The sequence below is a fragment of the Chinchilla lanigera genome, unplaced genomic scaffold, assembly GCF_000276665.1.
Source record: "Chinchilla lanigera isolate Chin_1 unplaced genomic scaffold, ChiLan1.0 scaffold00064, whole genome shotgun sequence".
Taxonomy (NCBI): domain Eukaryota; kingdom Metazoa; phylum Chordata; class Mammalia; order Rodentia; family Chinchillidae; genus Chinchilla; species Chinchilla lanigera.
Window position 1 is genome coordinate 223,415 of NW_004955465.1, and position 16,413 is coordinate 239,827.

Sequence of the window (16,413 nt, forward strand, 5' to 3'; positions counted from 1 at the left end):
AGGGGAACAGACCTCCTCTGCCCACATTCTGACCATAATGTATGGTGCTGCCGCGGGCTCACATGAAGGAACCAGGCAACCATGGATGGAAACCTCTGAAACCGGGAGCCAGAATCAATCCTTCCTCCTTGTAAGTTACTTCCCTTGGATATTTTGCCATTGTGGCAGAAAGCTGAGTGACATACATGGCAAAGTGGAATAAGTCAGAGCCCTGGCCTCTCTTCCAAAGCCACTCAGCCCATCCTTGGGACCTCACCCCCATGACCTTATCTAGCCCTAATTACCTCCTAAAAATTTTTTTTTTCTCCCTCTCAATATAGATAAATGTATATAACTTTTAGATATATCTAACACATATATAATTCTCTAGCAGAGTTAGTTCAAGTGGTAATGGAGCCTAGGAAGTCTGAAATGTGCAAGGTAGACCAGCAGGCTGAGGGCTCAGGGAAGAGTGTGGGTTGGAAGTCTGACTGGAACAGAAATCCCTTTTTCTCAGAGGTGTGAAGGCCAGGGCAGACTTCAGACTGGTCCCTTAAAGCTTTTAGATCCTAGGAGACCCACCCCATGGTGCAGAGTAATCTGCTTTTCTCCAAGACTTCTGACTTAAATGTTAATCTCATCTAAAATTCACTTCCTCAGTGAGATCATGACTAGTGTCTGACCCAGTGAATAACCTGAGCACCCCAGCCTCTCCGAGTTGTTGGGGAGCTGACCATCCCGTGGGACTAATGAGGTCTGTCACCTGAGGCTGGGGTACAGCACACTGAGCTGATGGAGGTCAAGTGTTTAGAACTGAGTCTTGCTTAGTGTGACCTGAGACATGGGCAAGCCCTTTCTCACTCTGGCTGGGACATGTTGTTTCTGACAAATTATCTTGACATCACTGGTTTTGCTTCTTTCCCATTTCCTTTTCTTTGTGGCTTCAAAGGAGACCCCAAGCCTCCTGTGTGAAACATTCATGTGCAAGCGGTGCCCCAGATGAATCAGGATATCACCTGTGCCTCTCACACACACCCTCAGCAAAGCCCATGCGGGGAGGAGCTGCAGGAAAGGGCAGCTGAGGACAGAACTCCACCACGAGAGGATTTCTGTTATTGTTTAGACTCGTGGCAGGAAGCAAACACATTGCTCCTTAATTTTCCTTGGCAGGGCTAGCGGTACAGGGCTGCCAGCCCGTCTGTCTGCCTGGTTGAGTCCCATTCACCAGCCTCAGGTGGACAGCACCCAGCAGAAGCCAGGCCTAGAGGCAGGAAAAAGCCAGCTCCTGGTGCCTTCAGCCTGTTCAGCTCTGAACAGGGCTGTATCTCCCTGTACAGCTGTACCTCCATGGCCCTCCCTTACCTGCCAACAGCAGATACCTTTGATAGTCCTGCACGCCCTGCCAGCTGTGTGCATAGTCAGTTTACAGACAGGTAGATTTTCATTTGGCTTTGGTTTATTGGGGGTGGGGGAATCCTGGAGGACAATGGGGAAGGAAAAAATGTGGGAGGAAGAAGCAGAAAGGAAGGATGGGAGGGGGCCTGCAGAACCCATGAAAGAGTAAACTAAGCTTTCATCTCAGAGCCTGATCCATTTCTGAACCCTGATGGGAAAGGTCATGAATTTTAAAAGGTGTCTTTCCAGCCGAGAGCTCCAGTCATAAAACCAGCCCTCTCTGAAGCGTAGGTGCTGTGGGAGGTAGAGCTGATGGAGTTGAGGGGGAGGCAGGGGGAGCTGCTGGCCCTTGGCAGAAGTGGGATCAGGTGTGGCTGGGACCCGGGCAGGGTCCTGACTGCAGCGACCAGGCCGAATCCTCACTCCTGTCAGCTTGCAGAGGTTTTCAACAGGCCCAGCACCAACAGAAAAGTCTGTGTGCTGTGGACAGCACTGCTGGTTGCTTCAGACACCTGCTGCAGGCAGTGCTTTTCTGTGCTGACCTCTGGGAGGGCAGCTGGTCCTCAGGGGCTGGGACCTTTATCATTAGGGCTTTGCAGATGGCCCAGTGCAGGAACAAGCAAGAGCCCCGCCTCAAGAGCTGGTCCTAAGAAGAAAGCTAAGGAAGCTCAGGGTCTGCAGGTGGCAAGTTTGGTTCTGGCCAGGATTGCAGGGAGGGGGACCAGAAGGGGCTGCTGTGTTTTCTGGGCTGGAAGAAGCCATAGTGACCATTGTCCTTGGAGCCCTAGGAAAACTGTCAATGAAATTGTCAATGTAAGTTGTCAATCCTGTTTTAAAATTAAGAGCCATGAAGTATTGCATTCATAGATAGCTTGTGTGTAAATTGAGAGTGAGGAATGTAGAGTTTTCTGAAAGCAAGGATGTTAGTAATGGAAACAAATGGGCATTTCTGGAGCCACCAAAGAGCCAAGAGCAGTACCTTGATTCTGCTCCTTGACTCGGGGGCTGGACCAGGAGCAGAGGTGGTGGTCCTGGGAGGACAGACGACAAAGACAGCCAAGCCTCAAGAGACCCCGGACTTCAGCAACCCCCACCTGCTCTGTCTGTGTCCTGCCTGGTGGATCAACTCAGGATCAACTCACACCTTCCTGAAAGCTGTGGGCATGTGGAGGGGAGGCACTGCCATGCACACTGGGAGTCCTGGTCTTTGTTTTGGGATGTACTGGGCAAAATAACCCTCTCCCTCCTGTAAGGCCAAAATATTATACTAAAGTATAAAGAGCATAAGAGTTGTCATTTTAGCCACTTTAAAATCATAGGTTTTGGTGACATCAAATACATTCATAGAACACGGTCACCACCACCCATCTCTAGAGCTTGTCCATCAGACCAGAGTGCAATCCTGCCCCCATCGAGGAACTCCCCACACCCCTCTTCTCCGGGCCCCTAGCAACTGTCCTTCTCCTTTCTGTCTCTGTGAACTTACTATACCATGGGCCACATCTAAGTGCAATCCTACAATTGTCTTTTTGTGAGAGACTTATTTCACTTCACGTAATGCCTTCAGGTTCCCCCATGTGTAGCATAAGTCAGAATTTTTCTCTTTGCTTTTTATGTTGATGCGTATGTGTTACAATATGTTTGTATATGTGTATCATCTGTATACACACAACATGCAATTTATCATTTTACACATTGGTAGGCGTACAGTGCAACGGTATTAAATACACTCACAGAATTGTAGGAGAGGAGCACATTTCTGTCTGAACCTTTTTAGTATCTCTTGTAGAGGTTCCATCCCTGCTACACACTAACTCCCCCACCCCTTGGGAATCTCTATTCTTGTCCCCATCTCTGAGTTCATCTATTCTAGGCCCATTACAGGAAGTGGGCTTGTACATTCTCTTCCTCAATTGGGGCACAGATTAGAACAGGTGCTTGAAATCTCCTTGGAGAGACGGGAGACACCACACAACCAGACACAAGGCTGCAGGTCACTCTGCAGGCAGCAGATTTCCCAGAAGGAGGTGGCAGGGCTGCGGTGGCAAAGGAAAAAGGGAGGTCCCAAGGGAGGCTGGACAGGACCCCTGAGCCCCGGACGGCGGCACTCCTTGGGGCTGGCTGGGCAGGGAGGGCCAGCTGTTCGGGGCTGCACCAGCAGAAAGTGGCTGTGGAAGCCCTGCTCTGATTCCATCCTCATGGTGCACCATTCCGAAAATCTGAGTGTCCTTGGAGCCCTCCTGGAGGAGGGGACCCACGAAAGGGTCCCTCGGTCTCTGCCTGGTTTGGTACTTGGCATCTGTTTGTCAGGGCAATGGAGGGGGTGGCGTCAAGCTGGCCCTTCCACTTATTGTGCGTGAGACCTGGAACAAGTTGCATGCTTGGTTTCTACTTTTGAAAAATGGGAATGAGAAAAGTCTCATAGGTACAGCCAAGGATGAGAAATAAGGAAAATCACATAAAATGGAGAAGAGCACCCTGTCAAATGCCTGATATGACAGTGCTACATATCAGTGTTATGTAGCCAGTGTTACATATCAGTTCGCCAGTGTTACATATCAGTTTCTTGTGAGTTTGGCTAGCCCAACTCACTCTCCTTAAGTCCAATGACTTTAAGACCCTATATTGATTCTAGAGGTCTGCATGCTCTAAGGACAGGCATTTCTATGAGTTTGCTGGGATGAACACCACCTTCATCTCGTGAAATCAGCAGTTGTCTCTCTGATGATATCTCAATATTACCACGCATTTTCCTTTGGAAACTTCATGGAAATAGAGAACTGGGAAATGTGAGCTCACTTGTGGGGGAAGTGATCTTAGCTGCACCCTTACTTTAGTTGGTCCTATTCTGAGAACTGTCCATTGGCAGAGGGGAGACCTGGTTAGAAAGGTGGAGACAGGGGCTGGGGATTTAGCTCAGTGGCACAGCGCCTGCCTGGCAAGCGCAAGGTTGTGAGTTTGATTCCCGGTATGGGAAAAAAACAAAAACAAACAAAACAAAACAAACAAACAAACAACAAAAAAAGAAAGGTGGAGACCGAACACTTTAAAATCTCCCTGGAAGCCAAGTTGGCCCATGGTGGGATCCAGGGCAAAGGTGTGCAGGGTTCTGGAAGCCCTGTGGTTGGACCCTCTGAGCTCTATCTTAGACATCTGTCTTCTAACCTCCAGGATCTGCTCCAGGTTGTAGATGCTGTTAAACTGTTGGTGGATCTGAGTGGTAGTCCTCATGGTCTAAGGAGGCATTTCCTTCCTTGGGGTGACCCATGGCAATAGTCAGATCTGCTCATGGGGTCAGCTTCCTCACAAATGTGGACTGATCAGCCCTTTAATTGTCTTCTGAATAGAACACACTTCTGCCTCCACTGGTCCTATTTTCCCCAGCCACGGGGTGGCTCAGCCTCAAAAGCCTCCCGCATCCCCCTTTTTAGCATTGCACACAGGTTAGCCATAGATTTTTTTTTTACGGTGGATTTTAAGGCCAACATATTGTGGTCTTGGTTTCCTGCTCAGGTGGCCCAGCAGCTCCTGTGCACACCAGCTCCCCGGGCTCCGTTTAGCAATGGGTGTGTCGGGGAGGGCGAGGCGCCTCCATCTGCCCACAGACCCCAGTTGGGCGGATTAATTAATGATTATAGAGCACTTTGAAGGTTGCAGGGCTAATTATTTAGCCAGTTCCCTCCCTTCCCCCAAGTCCCCTTGACAGCCTTTTGTCTCTTTCTCTCATGAGGTGTCCTTTGAAGTGAATGGGAGAGGATGAATCAGAGGTCAGTTAATAGGGCTGGCCATTGCAGATGGCTGGTCGGAGAGGACCGTCTGGTTGCGGCCCTGCTGGCTGGGCTGGGATCATGGAGCGTTCCTTTCATCAGAATCGGCAGAGGCTCCCAGGATGAGGCTGCCCGTCCCCTGATTGAACATAAAAAAGCAGCGGCACTTGCTTGGCTTTGGTGTAGCTGGATGGCCTTGTGCTTCTGACTTTGCTCCCAGTTTGGGTGTGAAACCCTTTTCTTATGAATCCACTCTCTCCTCTGGCTCTTACTACTTTTTCCCAGAGCGTGGCCCCAAAGGAAGGCCATGCGGGTTCTGCTCCTCTTCTCAGCATACTCCAAGTGGGGTGCCCCTCATCTGGAAATCTGAAATCTGACATGCTCCAACATCTGAAAAAGTCTACTCCTAAAAAGTTTCCAATTTCAGGTTTCAAATTTTCAGATCGGGGTTGTTCAGCCAGGAAAGCCTGCCCAAGTATTCTCAAATCTGAAGAATCCCCAAATCTAAAACACTTCCAGTCCCAAGCACTTTGGATAAGGGTTTCTCAACCTGTACCATGCTGGGGAGAATTTACCCTAAGCCCCACAGTGGGAACCGTGAGTTCCGGCTGCCTCGTAGAATGAGGAGACTGTATGTTTCACTCTTTTCCCTTTTTCCCAACAAGCCACGATTTTGGAATAAAGTATATTTCCTAATATTTTAAAATATTTAATTGTGAATCTGTTTTTTAATTGGGAGAACCCAAGGCTGTAATAAATATTAGAGGTGGTAGGATGACATTTCCATATCCCCAGCAGAGCTCAAGATGAGCCCTTCTGCATGCACATAGAGGGGGAGAGGTGCATGGCTGAAAAATCCCGAGTTACTTTAATCCACCTTCCATTCATTCGTGTATGTTGTGTGTATTGATAAGCTACTCTACATAGAGATGTTCCAGATGCTAAGAGAAGACAGCACACAGTTCTAGAGCTATTTCCAGTCTGGTTTGGGACCAAAATACAAACACATATAAATGTGGTTGAATGCTATTGTGGGGGATTGTTTTGTGTTTTGCGCTATTTTTATGTTCTCTCAGATCAACAAGTCCATAGGCTCTTTGCCTATCCTCTCCTTGGAGTGTTCTTAGGGTAGAAAACAGAAGCTGCATGAAGTCAAAGGCTTTTGTAAAAGTTCTGAGCTCTTTGAAGAAAGGGGTGCTGGGGTTCCAGAGGTGGGGTGGAGAGAAGAGGCCTTTGAGGGCAGGGAGGCTCCAGGGGTCCTGCCTCACCCCAAACTCCCCAGATATGAATCTGAGTCAGAGCAGCCACTGGCCTTGGAGGTCAGCAGGGTCTGTGGGCAGGGTCTGTGCCCAGGCACTTGGGGACCAGGCAGGGCTGGAGATGGCCTGAGCGTGGATGGGGCTCCCCTAGCGCTTTGGCTACTGAGGAGGCTTGGTCACTGTATAGTCCCCTGGGGCAAGTGGACCTGGAGAGCATTACGCTGGGATTTTCTGTGGAGGGATGTGAGATGGAAAGAAATAGGCCTGCTCCTTCCCTTTACCCTGACAACTGAAAAGGGACTTGATCTGACTGGTGGCTCTTCCCTCCTCCCCCAAGCTATGCGCTGCTGCTGCCCCTCTGAGGAGCAGCCAGAAAATCATGCCTAACAGAAAGGTTGGGGAGATACCAGGGCTCCTGGCTGATGTGCTCCAAATTCCTTAACCCAGTGGCCCCTGACCTACCCTATAGTTCCTCCTGAAGAACCTGCAAAAGTCCCAGCAGCCGTGGTGTATGGCCCTGCTGTACATCCTTGTGCGAGCCTGGGAGCTGTCTGTGAGCTTTTGCCCTGACAGCTGAAGTGTTCTAGATGTCCCAGGACAGCTCTAGGAAATATGGGCCCTTGTTCTAACAGGCTTCAACACAGACCTGCCTCTATGGCTGTGTCATTGCTTGTGAATGACCCTACCCCTTTGGCACTATTCCACAAGTCCCCAAAATGCAGGAGACTAAGCTTATACAGCCAGCTCCTCAATAAACAGCACACTGTTCCCCTACATCCCTGGGGTCCAGGAAGCAGGTCTCCCTCCAGACCACTTCTCCCCTCTTCTACTGCATAGGTCCTAATTCTATTTCTTACCCGTGATCTTTATCTGTGTAGGCTGGGCTGAGCCAGCTGCACCGGAAGGGCTTGGTAACATTAGGGATTATTAACCTTGGAGTTTCTGAGGCTGTTGGTGGCAGTGATAGCAGAGGCTCCAGGCCTAAAGCCAGGCAGCCAGTGGAGCAGGCTGAGGATGAGACCAGAGGTGGCAGGTCTCCTGAGAAGGACAGGGTAGGAGGAGAGGTCTGAGGCCAGCAGAAGCAGCACCCAGAGGCACCCAAAGGCACCCAGAGGCACCCAGAGGCACCCAAAGTTGCCAGTAGGGCTCTGGAAAGCCACAAAGGGTCCTACAGGAAGCAACTTTGCAGCTGATGAGGATGGCTAGAAGCTGCTGGGGCTGTGACACTAAGAACCATCACACCAAGAGCTGTCACACGGAGACCTAAGAGGTGCTGGCACTCGTGGTTCCACGCTGAGGCACTAAGGGCTAAACATCACAGGCGCTTAAAGCCCAGAATCGCTAACTGCAAGGGAGCAGCCTGAGGTTCCATGAACTGAGCAACACAGCCTTGGTGATTGTCAACGATGGGCACTCAGAGTGGTACCCTAGGAGGCTTAAAATGTTAATAATGTATTCTGCACAGTAGGGTGACGCTGGCTGGTACCACACTCATGACACAACCGTGACACTGTTAAAAATGAGGAGGAGTTTGGACACATCTAGGATGGTCAGTTCCTAAAGATGGGAGAAAGTAGAATGGTGGCTGTGAGGGGCTGGGAGGAGAGCAATGGAGAGTTAGTGTTAGTGGAGAGGGACAGAGGTTTTTTCTGGCAACATGGAAAGAGTTTTGGAGGCGGTTACACAGCAGTGCAAAGATACTCACTGCTACAGAACTGTACACTTAAAATGATTCAGGTGGTTTGTTTTACTGTATATTTTACCACTATTTAAAAAATAGGAGTCTTGGCCCCAACAGTGTCTGGGGCAAAAATGGAAGCAGATTTAAGCCAGCTTGGGGGGTGCTCAGGAGGTGGGGGTGATGACAGAAGCAGAGAGTATGGGACTGGGGAGGTGGGGAGGACACAGGGAAAGATGAACACACACACACACACACACACACACACACACACACACACACACACTCCCGGCCCTGCTTGAAATGGAAGAAGCAAGACATCATAGGGTTGGCTGAAGTTTAGCCTGTGGGTGGGAGGAAGTGACTTGGTTCTGATTTTATCTGGTGGATGATGGGAGCCATTGAGTGTTCCTGAGGGTGTGTGACATAATCCAGTTGATATTTTAGCAAGATCTTCCTGGCTGCTGTGGTGAAGATAGGGGGCTGTGACTGCACAGGATAGACAGCTTCTGCCCTTCTCAGAAGCCCCTGCTCCCTGGGTGTCCTATTCCCAGAACCCATGGGCAGCTCAGCCTCTGTCGTACATCATTCCCTGCAGGCATGGTCATTTGTATTGTTTTGAGCATCTCTGCTCACATCTCATGGTGCTGATGGAGGGGAAGAAGAGACTGCAGAAAAATTTGTCCCCCCGACTTCACCATTCCTCCTGCCGGACGCCCCCATTTCCTGACAAAGTGTTGTTTCTCATCTACACATTCCATCAGCCTGTATTCCACTGATGGACAATTTTAGCTTTACTGGGGCATCTATTGCTGTCTATAGAGATGGAATGGTCTTCTGTCTGCCTCATGTGAAGCGCCACTCTGACAAGTTACAACCTTCATTAGCAGGTCTATAAAACAGGGACAGTACGAGGATCACTTGATCGGATCGCTATGAGGGTAAATGAGTCAACGGCTGAAGAATGCTCAGAGTTGCCTCACATCGCATTGGCGCCATCTGCACAGTTGTTAAGGTACCCCCTCCTTCAGAGAGTAATTATGGGGATTCAGTGAGATGCTGCTCGTGAGGTGCTTGGCACAGCAGCGGGGATACAGTAAGCACACAATAAATGTTGACTCGTACTGGTACAGGGAAGTTACGCAGGGGGGTGTTGGAATTTGACCTGTGGGAGACGGATTGAGAGTTTGTGCACAAAGCTTTCCCCACCCCTCTTGCTCACCTCCCTCCTATTTCTGTGACATCGCATCTGTCCCTTAGTTACCTTTCTGACTGATCCACATCTGATGATCTAATCACCTGACTTGCTTAAAAATCTAGTTCTGATCCTTATTATAGGTTTTTTTTTATAAAGTAGACTTTTTAAAAAATTTTTTTTATTTTTTTGGTTTTTTTCTGGTACCAGGAATCAAACTCATGACTTTGGTCTTGCCAGGCAAGTGCTGTGCCGCTGAGCTAAATCCCCAGCCCCTTGTTCAGGTTGAACAGTGCTCTCCAGAAGATATGTTGAAATCCCGGTCCCAAGTACTGCAGTGTGTGACCTTATTTGGAAACAAGGTGGTTGCAGATGTAATCACAGGTGGCCCTCAACTTATGATATTTTCACTTAATTATTTTCCAGTTTTACAATGGCAGGAAAGTTGTTTTTCCCCTTCAGTACAGTATTCAATAAGTTACATGAGCTATTCAAAGTTTTATCAGAAAACAAGCTTTGTGTTAGAAGATTCTGCTTAAATGTTGGCTAATACAAGGATCCTGATCATGTTTTAGGTAAACTAGGCTAAGCTGTGATATTGGATAAGTTAGGTGTATTAAAAGCATCTTCAACTTTCAGTGAGTCTACGGGGTCATCTATAAGACCCTGGGACAGGGTGGGCATCGAATTCATTCGGACTGGTGTTCTTAAGAAGATAGCCTGTGAAGACACAGAGGTCTAAGGAAAGTTCCAGGCAAAGATGGCGGTAGAGGTTGGCGTGATGTCTGTCCAAGCCAAGGAATGCCATAATTGCCAGTGTCACCCAGAGCTAAGAGAGAGGCATGGAACAGACTCTCCCTTGGATTTTCAAAGGAGCCAACCATGGTCACCCCTTGATTTGGAACTGTGATTGTCCAGAACAGTGAAATAATAAATTTTTGTTATTTGGAGGCCACCCAGTCTGAGAGACAGAGAGAGAAAGAAAGTACTTTAGCTAAACTACAACGCATGAGATTGTGTTACACAAACAAAAGTCAGGGAAGGAATTCTTTGTGATAGGAACACATTGCTGTTATTTGTAACTACTCTCCAGTCTACTAAGATCTGGAGCCTGGAGCCTCTTCTGTTTGTGACCCCTGTATCCCAAAGACAGCTGATGTGACACAGTGAGCAGATGCCAGGGGAGAGGAGAGGTGGGTGGGCATGGGGAACTTTCAGGGCTAAGAGTGCAGGTCTTGGAAGCTATGGAATGGAGGGAAAGAATAACATGGGGTTGGTTCCCAAGGGGCTCCAAGAGCTGAAGGGAAGTTTCTGGGGAGAATGGCCACCTGCTGTGGTCTGTGCATCATCTCTGCTCTCCCCGTGATATCGCTGGCAAGACTACTGACTTCTGATACTCTCAGCACACGTCCCCTCTCCTCCCCTTCCGGTGGGTGGCAATGCCGCGCCTGCCTTTGGATGGTCGAGGTGAAGTCGGAGACTGGGTGACCCATGTTACCGAAGCCCAGCCTGTGCTCCTGGTCCCTGCCATTCTCTACACCTCAGACTCCTTTTCTTCCTTTCTGCCTCACACCCCATTCGTATTTAAAGTCCTGTCCTGAGCAGAATGACAATTAACCAGGGCCTCTGAGTTCCCACGGGGTTTCTCCCATCCTTCTATTGCAGGGACTCTGGTATCCTCTTTGGGGTTGACAATTGTGTCACGGCCTGTCTCTGTCACCCCATCATCCCCACCCCTGCCCTGGGCAATGAGCCTCACACACAGGGGATGCTGAGTCTGGTACGGGACAAGACAAGGAACAGAGACAGGGCTACAGGTGACAGAATTAGGGAGCACTGGGAAGTCCACACCAAGCAAGGAAGGAGATGAAAAATAAAGTGGGGAGGAAGGAAGAGGAGTTGAGTGCTACCCTTCCTTTAAGCACTCCTCTGAGAAGTCTAATTTATATCATTAAAATCCAAACAACTAGGAGAATGAATGGTGATAGAAGCAGAGAGACAGAATTTGTAAAGGTGGGGAAGAAACACAAAGCCAAGGTCAAGATGAAAAAAGGGGTTTAAAGAATGCTTTAGAACGGAAAAAAAAAAAAGACATAGTGGGAGGTGGGAAAAACAGAGCAGCAGAAAGGTAGAGTGGTGGACAGTGAAGGGTAGGATTTGATAATAAAGGGTATGAGGTGGGGAGCGGGTTCTGGCACTGCCGAGAAACCAACTCACAGGCTTACCCCTGTATGACACAAGCGGATGGGTTTTGTAGCCAACTTGGCCTGACATCTAAAGAGATGTCTGAAGGGCTGTCAGGCTTGTGAGGCAGGAGGGCACTGGAAAGACCACAAAGGACCAGAAACAATGCAGAGAAACTCAACCCAGAAGCCATTTTTGTGGGGAAGGAGGAAATGGTAGATAATAATATACTGTAGAGATAAATTAGTAATACTCAGCTACCTCACCAGGGTGTTATGAGTGTTAATTAATTAATTATTGTTTGCAAAGCACTTTGAAGGTGGAAAGGCTCTATAATTATTATGAATAAAATGTCAGAGATAATAATCCAACAGAATGCAATGACCTCATCAGTGTCTCATTTGCATGGCACGAAGTAAAGCAGCAATTCAAGAATTCTCTGCCAAAGGGGACACTAGCTGGGGACAACAGATGCCCACCTCAATGCCCTACCTTCTCCCTGCTGCATCTCTGCACTGGCCCGGGAGCTGTGACTCTGCCTGCTTCATAGGGGCTTCATAAGAAACTCTGTGAGATGATATTTTTATGGGTTGAAAAGTTCTGTGGGCAATAAGTGGTGATTGGGTGACTTTGTGATAGATAGTAGCACTTTGTGATAGGTAGTATCACAGGTCTGACAAACACTACACTGAGCGGCTTGGGAGTTTTCCAGCTGTTTTGTCTCAGAAAGGATGGTAAATATGGTGGTGTGCATCTGTTCTTCAAGAGTAGGAAGGGTGTGGACAGTGAGGATAGGGATGGCAGGGATCCTGGGAAGAGATGGCACCTACACCATGCTGGCCCAAGTACTGGGGGAAGTAGCCATGAACAAACCACATTCCAAATATGAGAGATAAACAATAAACAACTAACAGCTCCCATTTATGTATGTTATGTGTCAGGCTCAGTAAGGGTGAAGAAGGAAAGGTACGGCAAATGGGGTGATAAGGGAATAGCTGTACAAGTTGGAAGTAGGAGAACTCCGGGTCTCTGCACCGGTGTGAGGTCTTTAGGGGTGCTGTTACTCCTGAAAGGAAGATGGTTGAGGACAGTTGCTTTTAGCCGAATTTTCCTCCTAGAGCCACACGGGGTGTGTACTAACCCTTGCTCCTATATCGGGAAAACACAGTAAGCTTGCCAGCAAATTCACCTTCCTGTCAACATCAGGGAGAGAGAGAAGGGAATTTTAATATTGGGTGAGTGTTATCAGAGTTGAACACATGTAAGAAAGCACAAAAGTGATTATCAAGTATCGGGTTTGCACAACTTATACCAGTTTCTACCCCCAGGAGAGAACAGACCGTGAACCTTCTTCTATCTTCTTGAGAGACAAGAGGACTCACCTTGCATGTGTCTTAAGTGCACCCTGAGAGACATCCCAGAACTCATTCCCAAGGATGAGCCTCAGTATCTCCCAGGGTCAGAAGTGCCATGATCACGCATTGTTAAATCACAAGGTTAGGCTTTTTATTACCCTTTTATGTTCTCAAGAAGACACTCCAAAAAGGGGTGGGTGAATCAGCATGTGCACTTCTCCCCAAAGAAAACTCTGTCATTTTATCCTTATTTCCCCAGTGGTATTTATTAATCTCTTTAATCCTCTGCTGAAGTCATTGTTGAAATGGTGCTGCTTTGGGTGACACTCCCATTTCTGTAGAAGCAACTGGCTTCTTCAGGATCCTAGGAAAACAACACTTACATAAATTCAGGCCACCTTCAGCTAAGCGTGGGCTTGGAGCAGTGATTCTTACACATCAGAATCCCCTGGGGGACTTGTGATAACTCATATTGCAGGACTCTGTAGTCTGGGCTGGTGTTAGCAGATCTGGATTCTGGGGTCCCATAGACTCTTCCTAGGCATCCTCTCCAAGTTCTGAACAAAGAATTGAACAGACATGGGAACAAAGGTGGCAAGGTTTTACATTTAAGAAGTACATTCTTCAGGGTGAAAGTGACCACTGAAAGAAGTTGACAGTGGGCATGTGGTTAATGGCAGGGGTCTTTTGTATCTCTCTTCCCTCAGTCTGATGGCAGATCTAGACTGTTCTATGAAAAACCTGCTTGTATCATGCCAGAAGAATTGAACATAACACTTTCTGATCGGTCCCAAGTGCAGGGCTTGGAAACTGTTTGCGCATGTGTCATGGGGTTCTGTGATTGACAGCTCATGCCTACTTGCCTAGCCAGCTTGTCCCACCCTCATTCCCTGCCTCACTGGAGCCCAAGAATGTGCATTTCTAGTAACTTTCCGGGCTATGCTGCTGCTGCTGGCTCAGGGACCCCACTTTGAGAAGCACTCATTTAGAGAATAGAGGAACCTGTTTTCAGAGAGAAGAACTGGGGCGAAGGCAGCGAACACAGATTAAGGGCGATACGTGGGGGTAGCTAAGTGGAGTGGCAGCTGGCTTAGAAAACTGCTCATCAGACCCCTGGTAAATAGGGGTCCTTGGTGGGGAATGTAGCTTGGCCTGGGCTGGTCTCCGGCTTCCTCCTTGTTTTCCTCCCTTAGGTGAAATGCCCGTGAGTATAGACTCTCCACCCTCCAGCAACGTGGTGTTAAATGAGATAGTCTGTAAGGAGTGCCTCATACAGATGTGGGGGTCAAGCTGTTATTAATAATAAGGAGCTCAACAGGAAATCTCACCAAAAAAGTGTCCTCAGAGGACCAAGGCATTTATTTGCACAGAGCGTTTGCCAAGTCCTCCTGACTTTTCTTCCCCTGCCTTCCCCCACCCCGCAAGTCAACGGCTTTGAACTGGGACTTCAAAGAGGAGCCAAGCTCTTTTCTTCAAACAGGTTTATAAAGAGATTTTGATACAAGACAACAATACTTGTCAGCAGTGCCCAGTTATCGTCCTTCCTTTGTAGTTTTATTAGGAAATAATTTCCCTGCCGGTGCGGCTCCTGCTGGCTGCCCTTGTTTCTCCATTTGCGATTGGATCTGCCCACCGGAGGGGCTTCCCCTGGGCCGCAGAGGCTTTGCCAGCTGGGGGCTGTAGAAAGACATCACCGGAAGGGTCTCCCTGCAGCCAATTTACCATCTGCCCCTCCCCTGCCTTCCTGATCTTTGTAGCAAAAATGCAATTTGTTTGACCACTAGGGAGATTTAAAATCCCAGCTTGTCAAGCCCTCTTCCCTTATTATTATTTTAATGAAGAAGAAGAAAGAGGGAACTGGCTAGAAAATGAAAGGAGGCATTTAACTCCCTTTTCTAGGGTGCTCTACCTCGCAGGTTGGAAGTAAGATTCCCAACCTGTGAAAACCCAGGAGCCCACTGACTTAAGGGGACAAACCAGAACCTGCTGGCGGGGGCTGCTCTCCAAGGAGAGGTGGGGTGTTCCTTTGGGAAAGGGAGGATGCCATAATCTGCTATAAGTGAGTGGGTCTGTGCAGCGTGCAGAGAGCACTGCGGCAAGTTCCAAGTGCACAGAAATGACAGACACAGTGTTCCCAGCCTGGGCTTGGGGAGCCGGGTGATCAGGGGGCTGGACAGGGACTATTCACTGAAGGCTCTGTTCGCCAGCCAGGGCAAAGCCCTGGTGTCAGGAGCTGCGGGTGCAGGGGACAGAGTCTTGGCATCTGCTGAGGGGCGGGGAGGAGGCAGGGAAGAAGAAGGGAGCCATGGTGGTGGCTTCAGAGCAGGCTACCTGGGTGCTTTTCCAGAGTCATAAAGGCGACAGAGACAGAGAGTGGAGAGCAGCAGGCGGGAGGAAATGACTGAGGGAATGTGATCCCCGAGAGGTGGGACGGGAGGGAACAGGAGCAGATGGGGGCACTTAGCCATGGAGTGAAAGACGCTTCACTTCCTTTTTATGAAATTGGGAAGAAACATGAGAAAGGATGTCGATCATTTACGGGGCTGGAGAGCAAGGGGAGCAGGCAAGTTCAAATTTTCTGCCCTTTATTGTCTCAGGAAGCTGGAATTAAGGGCAGCTGCAGACAGGGAGGGCGACCTCCCTGGGATTTGGGAAGTCCCAGGTAGAAGGATCTTGGAGATCATTTAGTTCAAAGCCCTTGCTGTGGCCATTGTGATTCAGAGGGATTTAGGAGTTTCCCGAGGTAATTACTGTGTTGATGAGTGAGTGATACAGCAGGGACTGAGGCGCCCAGGTCAGAGCTCTGCTGAAGTCAGCTGCATCCCAAGGGAGGGCGATCCTGATCTGCTGCCACCTGGGACGATGCAGGAGGCCTAGGCTGAACAAGGCCCCTTAGATACCCTGCTGCACCAGCGGTGAGCTGGGTCCCTGGGCCCTGGCTCTGCTGACAGGAGACAGGTCAGTGCAGAGAGCAGTCATTGTCACCTAGGGTCACACTGCCCACTGCACAATGAACAGAACACCGTGGGTCTATGGAAGTCACAGAGGCAACTTCATTTCTCACACTCTAAAGTATTTTGCTGACCTGGGATGACTCATCTGCCCCTCAACAGTTTCCTGCTATTGCCAAAGGAAATAGTAAAGTGCAAAGCCACAGTGCAGGAGCCAGCCTGAAAGCTCGGAGATTCTGGGCAGCGTGTGCCAGACCACGGGAACACAAAGTCTGGTTACTGCCCAGCATCTATGCCAGCGTCCTGATGCCCATTGCTTGGAGAGGTTACCCTCGCTAGGAGGATCGATGATTCCCAAAGATTCATCCAAAGACAATAATTAAACTCAGATTTTAATGTGCATTCCATTGCTTCCTACCTCCTCCTGCTGATTTCTTCATTTTCCCATGGAATATAAAACATTGACCAGAATGTGAGGAACACACCAGGGGCCTTGTCCATGAGGTCTGGCCAGGGTGGACCCAACCCCCAGCCAGTTAAATAGTGTTTGAGGCTGTTAGTGAAGAAAAAACATGAAGATATAATACAATAGCATCACAAAACACAATCTATGGCTTGTGGCTCAAGTCTGGCCTGCAGTCTGCTTTTGT